Here is a 5803-nt window from a genome sequence, read left to right on the forward strand (position 1 = left end):
TGCGTGTTTGTGTGCGAGTTTGTGTGCGTGTTTGTGTGCGTGTTTGTGTGCCTGTTTGTGTGCGTGTTTGTGTTTGTGTGCGTGTTTGTGTGCGTGTGCGCATTTGTGTGCGTGTGCGTGTTTGTGTGCGTGTTTGTGTGCGTGTTTGTGTTTGAGTTTGTGTGCGTGTTTGTGTGCGTGTTTGTGTTTGTGTGCGTGTTTGTGTGCGTGTTTGTGTTTGTGTTTGTGTGCGTGTTTGTGTGCGTCTTTGTGTGCGTGTTTGTGTTTGTGTGCGTGATTGTGTGCGTGTTTGTGTGCGTGTTTCTGGGCATGTTTGTGTGCGTGTTTGTGTTTGTGTGCGTGTTTGTGTGCGTGTTTGTGTTTGTGTGCGTGTTTGTGTTTGTGTGCGTGTTTGTGTGCGTGTTTGTGTTTGTGTGCGTGTTTGTGTTTGTGTGCGTGTTTGTGTGCGTGTTTGTGTGCGTGTTTGTGTTTGTGTGCGTGTTTGTGTTTGTGTGCGTGTTTGTGTGCGTGTTTGTGTTTGTGTGCGTGTTTATCTGCGTCTTTGTGTGCGTGTTTGTGTTTGTGTTTGTGCGCGTGTTTGTGTGCGTGTTTGTGTGCGTGTTTGTGTGCGTGTTTGTGTGCGTGTTTGTGTTTGTGTGTTTGTTTGTGTGCGTGTTTGTGTGCGTGTGCGTGTTTGTGTGCGTGTGCGTGTGCGTGTTTGTGTGCGTGTGCGTGTTTGTGTGCGTGTTTGTGTGCGTGTTTGTGTGCGTGTTTGTGTTTGTGTGCGTGTTTGTGTTTGTGTGCGTGTTTATGTGCGTGTTTGTGTGCGTGTTTGTGTGCGTGTGCGTGTTTGTGTGTGTGTGTGCGTGTTTGTGTGCGTGTGCGTGTTTGTGTTTGTGTTTGTGTTTGCGTTTGTGTTTGTGTGCGTGTGCGTGTGCGTGTTTGTGTGCGTGTTTGTGTGCGTGTTTGTGTGCGTGTTTGTGTGCGTGTTTGTGTTTGTGTTTGTGTGCGTGTTTGTGTTTGTGTGCGTGTTTGTGTGCGAGTTTGTGTGCGTGTTTGTGTGCGTGTTTGTGTGCGTGTTTGTGTGCGTGTTTGTGTTTGTGTGCGTGTTTGTGTGCGTGTTTGTGTTTGTGTGCGTATTTGTGTGCGTGTTTGTGTGCGTGTTTGTGTGCGTGTTTGTGTTTGTGTTTGTGTTTGTGTGCGTGTTTGTGTTTGTGTGCGTGTGCGTGTGCGTGTTTGTGTTTGTGTTAGTGTGCGTGTGCGTGTTTGTGTTTGTGTGCGTGTTTGTGTCTGTGTGCGTGTGCGTGTTTGTGTGCGTGTTTGTGTGCGTGTTTGTGTTTGTGTGCGTGTTTGTGTGTGTGTTTGTGTGCGTGTTTGTGTTTGTGTTTGTGTTTGTGTGCGTGTTTGTGTTTGTGTTTGTGTGCGTGTTTGTGTTTGTGTGCGTGTTTGTGTGCGTGTTTGTGTGCGTGTTTGTGTGCGTGTTTGTGTGCGTGTGCGTGTGCGTGTTTGTGTGCGTGTTTGTGTGCGTGTTTGTATGCGTGTTTGTGTTTGTGTGCGTGTTTGTGTGCTTGTGCGTGTTTGTGTTTGTGTGCGTGTTTGTGTTTGTGTGCGTGTGCTTGTTTGTGTGCGTGTTTGTGTGCGTGTTTGTGTTTGTGTGCGTGTTTGTGTTTGTGTTTGTGTGCGTGTGCGTGTTTGTGTTTGTGTTTGTGTTTGTGTTTGTTTGCGTGTTTGTGTGCGTATTTGTGTGCGTGTCTGTGTGCGTGTTTGTGTGCGTGTTTGTGTGCGTGTTTGTGTGCGTGTTTGTGTGCGTGTTTGTGTGCGTGTGCGTGTTTGTGTGCGTGTTGGTGTGCGTGTTTGTGTGCGTGTTTGTGTTTGTGTGCGTGTTTGTGTGCGTGTTTGTGTTTGTGTTTGTGTTTGTGTGCGTGTTTGTGTTTGTGTGCGTGTTTGCGTTTGTGTCCGTGTTTGTGTTTGTGTTTGTGTGCGTGTTTGTGTGCGTGTTTGTGTTTGTGTGCGTGTTTGTGTGCGTGTTTGTGTTTGTGTGCGTGTTTGTGTGCGTGTTTGTGTGCGTGTTTGTGTGCGTGTTTGTGTGCGTGTTTGTGTGCGTGTTTGTGTTTGTGTGCGTGTTTGTGTGCGTGTTTGTGTTTGTGTTTGTGTTTGTGTGCGTGTTTGTGTTTGTGTGCGTGTTTGTGTTTGTGTGCGTGTTTGCGTTTGTGTCCGTGTTTGTGTTTGTGTGCGTGTTTGTGTGCGTGTTTGTGTTTGTGTGCGTGTTTGTGTTTGTGTTTGTGTGCGTGTTTGTGTGCGTGTTTGTGTTTGTGTGCGTGTTTGTGTTTGTGTGCGTGTTTGTGTGCGTGTTTGTGTGCGTGTTTGTGTTTGTGTGCGTGTTTGTGTTTGTGTGCGTGTTTGTGTGCGTGTTTGTGTTTGTGTGCGTGTTTATCTGCGTCTTTGTGTGCGTGTTTGTGTTTGTGTTTGTGTGCGTGTTTGTGTGCGTGTTTGTGTGCGTGTTTGTGTGCGTGTTTGTGTGCGTGTGCGTGTTTGTGTGCGTGTTTGTGTGCGTGTGCGTGTTTGTGTGCGTGTGCGTGTTTGTGTGCGTGTTTGTGTTTGTGTGCGTGTTTGTGTGCGTGTTTGTGTTTGTGTGCGTGTTTGTGTTTGTGTGCGTGTTTGTGTTTGTGTGCGTGTTTATGTGCGTGTTTGTGTGCGTGTTTGTGTGCGTGTGCGTGTTTGTGTGCGTGTTTGTGTGTGCGTGTTTGTGTGCGTGTGCGTGTTTGTGTTTGTGTTTGTGTTTGCGTTTGTGTTTGTGTGCGTGTGCGTGTGCGTGTTTGTGTGCGTGTTTGTGTGCGTGTTTGTGTGCGTGTTTGTGTTTGTGTGCGTGTTTGTGTGCGTGTTTGTGTTTGTGTTTGTGTGCGAGTTTGTGTGCGTGTTTGTGTGCGTGTTTGTGTGCCTGTTTGTGTGCGTGTTTGTGTTTGTGTGCGTGTTTGTGTGCGTGTGCGTGTTTGTGTGCGTGTGCGTGTTTGTGTGCGTGTTTGTGTGCGTGTTTGTGTGCGTGTTTGTGTTTGTGTGCGTGTTTGTGTGCGTGTTTGTGTTTGTGTTTGTGTGCGTGTTTGTGTGCGTGTTTGTGTGCGTGTTTGTGTGCGTCTTTGTGTGCGTGTTTGTGTTTGTGTGCGTGATTGTGTGCGTGTTTGTGTGCGTGTTTCTGGGCATGTTTGTGTGCGTGTTTGTGTTTGTGTGCGTGTTTGTGTGCGTGTTTGTGTTTGTGTGCGTGTTTGTGTTTGTGTTTGTGTGCGTGTTTGTGTGCGTGTTTGTGTTTGTGTGCGTGTTTGTGTTTGTGTGCGTGTTTGTGTGCGTGTTTGTGTGCGTGTTTGTGTTTGTGTGCGTGTTTGTGTTTGTGTGCGTGTTTGTGTGCGTGTTTGTGTTTGTGTGCGTGTTTATCTGCGTGTTTGTGTGCGTGTTTGTGTTTGTGCGCGTGTTTGTGTGCGTGTTTGTGTGCGTGTTTGTGTGCGTGTTTGTGTGCGTGTTTGTGTGCGTGTTTGTGTGCGTGTTTGTGTGCGTGTGCGTGTTTGTGTGCGTGTGCGTGTTTGTGTGCGTGTGCGTGTTTGTGTGCGTGTTTGTGTGCGTGTTTGTGTTTGTGTGCGTGTTTGTGTTTGTGTGCGTGTTTCTGTTTGTGTGCGTGTTTATGTGCGTGTTTGTGTGCGTGTTTGTGTGCGTGTGCGTGTTTGTGTGTGTGTGTGCGTGTTTGTGTGCGTGTGCGTGTTTGTGTTAGTGTTTGTGTTTGCGTTTGTGTTTGTGTGCGTGTGCGTGTGCGTGTTTGTGTGCGTGTTTGTGTGCGTGTTTGTGTGCGTGTTTGTGTGCGTGTTTGTGTGCGTGTTTGTGTTTGTGTTTGTGTGCGTGTTTGTGTTTGTGTGCGTGTTTGTGTGCGAGTTTGTGTGCGTGTTTGTGTGCGTGTTTGTGTGCGTGTTTGTGTGCGTGTTTGTGTTTGTGTGCGTGTTTGTGTGCGTGTTTGTGTTTGTGTGCGTATTTGTGTGCGTGCTTGTGTGCGTGTTTGTGTGCGTGTTTGTGTTTGTGTTTGTGTTTGTGTGCGTGTTTGTGTTTGTGTGCGTGTGCGTGTGCGTGATTGTGTTTGTGTTTGTGTGCGTGTGCGTGTTTGTGTTTGTGTTTGTGTGCGTGTTTGTGTTTGTGTGCGTGTGCGTGTTTGTGTGCGTGTTTGTGTTTGTGTGCGTGTTTGTGTGTGTGTTTGTGTGCGTGTTTGTGTTTGTGTTTGTGTTTGTGTGCGTGTTTGTGTTTGTGTTTGTGTTTGTGTGCGTGTTTGTGTTTGTGTGCGTGTTTGTGTGCGTGTTTGTGTGCGTGTTTGTGTGCGTGTTTGTGTGCGTGTTTGTGTGCGTGTGCGTGTTTGTGTGCGTGTTTGTGTGCGTGTTTGTATGCTTGTTTGTGTTTGTGTGCGTGTTTGTGTGCTTGTGCGTGTTTGTGTTTGTGTGCGTGTTTGTGTTTGTGTGCGTGTTTGTGTTTGTGTGCGTGTGCTTGTTTGTGTGCGTGTTTGTGTGCGTGTTTGTGTTTGTGTGCGTGTTTGTGTTTGTGTTTGTGTGCGTGTGCGTGTGCGTGTTTGTGTTTGTGTTTGTGTTTGTTTGCGTGTTTGTGTGCGTATTTGTGTGCGTGTCTGTGTGCGTGTTTGTGTGCGTGTTTGTGTGCGTGTTTGTGTGCGTGTTTGTGTGCGTGTTTGTGTGCGTGTGCGTGTTTGTGTGCGTGTTTGTGTGCGTGTTTGTGTGCGTGTTTGTGTTTGTGTGCGTGTTTGTGTGCGTGTTTGTGTTTGTGTTTGTGTTTGTGTGCGTGTTTGTGTTTGTGTGCGTGTTTGCGTTTGTGTCCGTGTTTGTGTTTGTGTTTGTGTGCGTGTTTGTGTGCGTGTTTGTGTTTGTGTGCGTGTTTGTGTGCGTGTTTGTGTTTGTGTGCGTGTTTGTGTGCGTGTTTGTGTGCGTGTTTGTGTGCGTGTTTGTATGCGTGTTTGTGTGCGTGTTTGTGTTTGTGTGCGTGTTTGTGTGCGTGTTTGTGTTTGTGTTTGTGTTTGTGTGCGTGTTTGTGTTTGTGTGCGTGTTTGCGTTTGTGTCCGTGTTTGTGTTTGTGTGCGTGTTTGTGTGCGTGTTTGTGTTTGTGTGCGTGTTTGTGTGCGTGTTTGTGTTTGTGTGCGTGTTTGTGTGCGTGTTTGTGTGCGTGTTTGTGTGCGTGTTTGTGTGCGTGTTTGTGTTTGTGTGCGTGTTTGTGTGCGTGTTTGTGTGCGTGTTTGTGTTTGTCTTTGTGTTTGTGTTTGTGTGCGTGTTTGTGTGCGTGTTTGTGTGCGTGTTTGTGTTTGTGTGCGTGTTTGTGTTTGTGTTTGTGTGCGTGTTTGTGTGCGTGTTTGTGTTTGTGTGCATGTTTGTGTTTGTGTGCGTGTTTGTGTTTGTGTGCGTGTTTGTGTTTGTGTTTGTGTGCGTGTTTGTGTTTGTGTGCGTGTTTCTGTTTGTGTGCGTGTTTGTGTGCGTGTTTGTGTGCGTGTTTGTGTTTGTGTGCGTGTTTGTGTTTGTGTGCGTGTTTGTGTGCGTGTTTGTGTTTGTGTGCGTGTTTATGTGCGTCTTTGTGTGCGTGTTTGTGTTTGTGTTTGTGTGCGTGTTTGTGTGCGTGTTTGTGTGCGTGTTTGTGTGCGTGTGCGTGTTTGTGTGCGTGTTTGTGTGCGTGTGCATGTTTGTGTGCGTGTGCGTGTTTGTGTGCGTGTTTGTGTGCGTGTGCGTGTTTGTGTGCGTGTTTGTGTTTGTGTGCGTGTTTGTGTGCGTGTGCGAGTTTGTGTGCGTGTTTGTGTGCGTGT

This window comes from Heterodontus francisci, unplaced genomic scaffold, assembly GCF_036365525.1.
Source record: "Heterodontus francisci isolate sHetFra1 unplaced genomic scaffold, sHetFra1.hap1 HAP1_SCAFFOLD_172, whole genome shotgun sequence".
NCBI lineage: Eukaryota > Metazoa > Chordata > Chondrichthyes > Heterodontiformes > Heterodontidae > Heterodontus > Heterodontus francisci.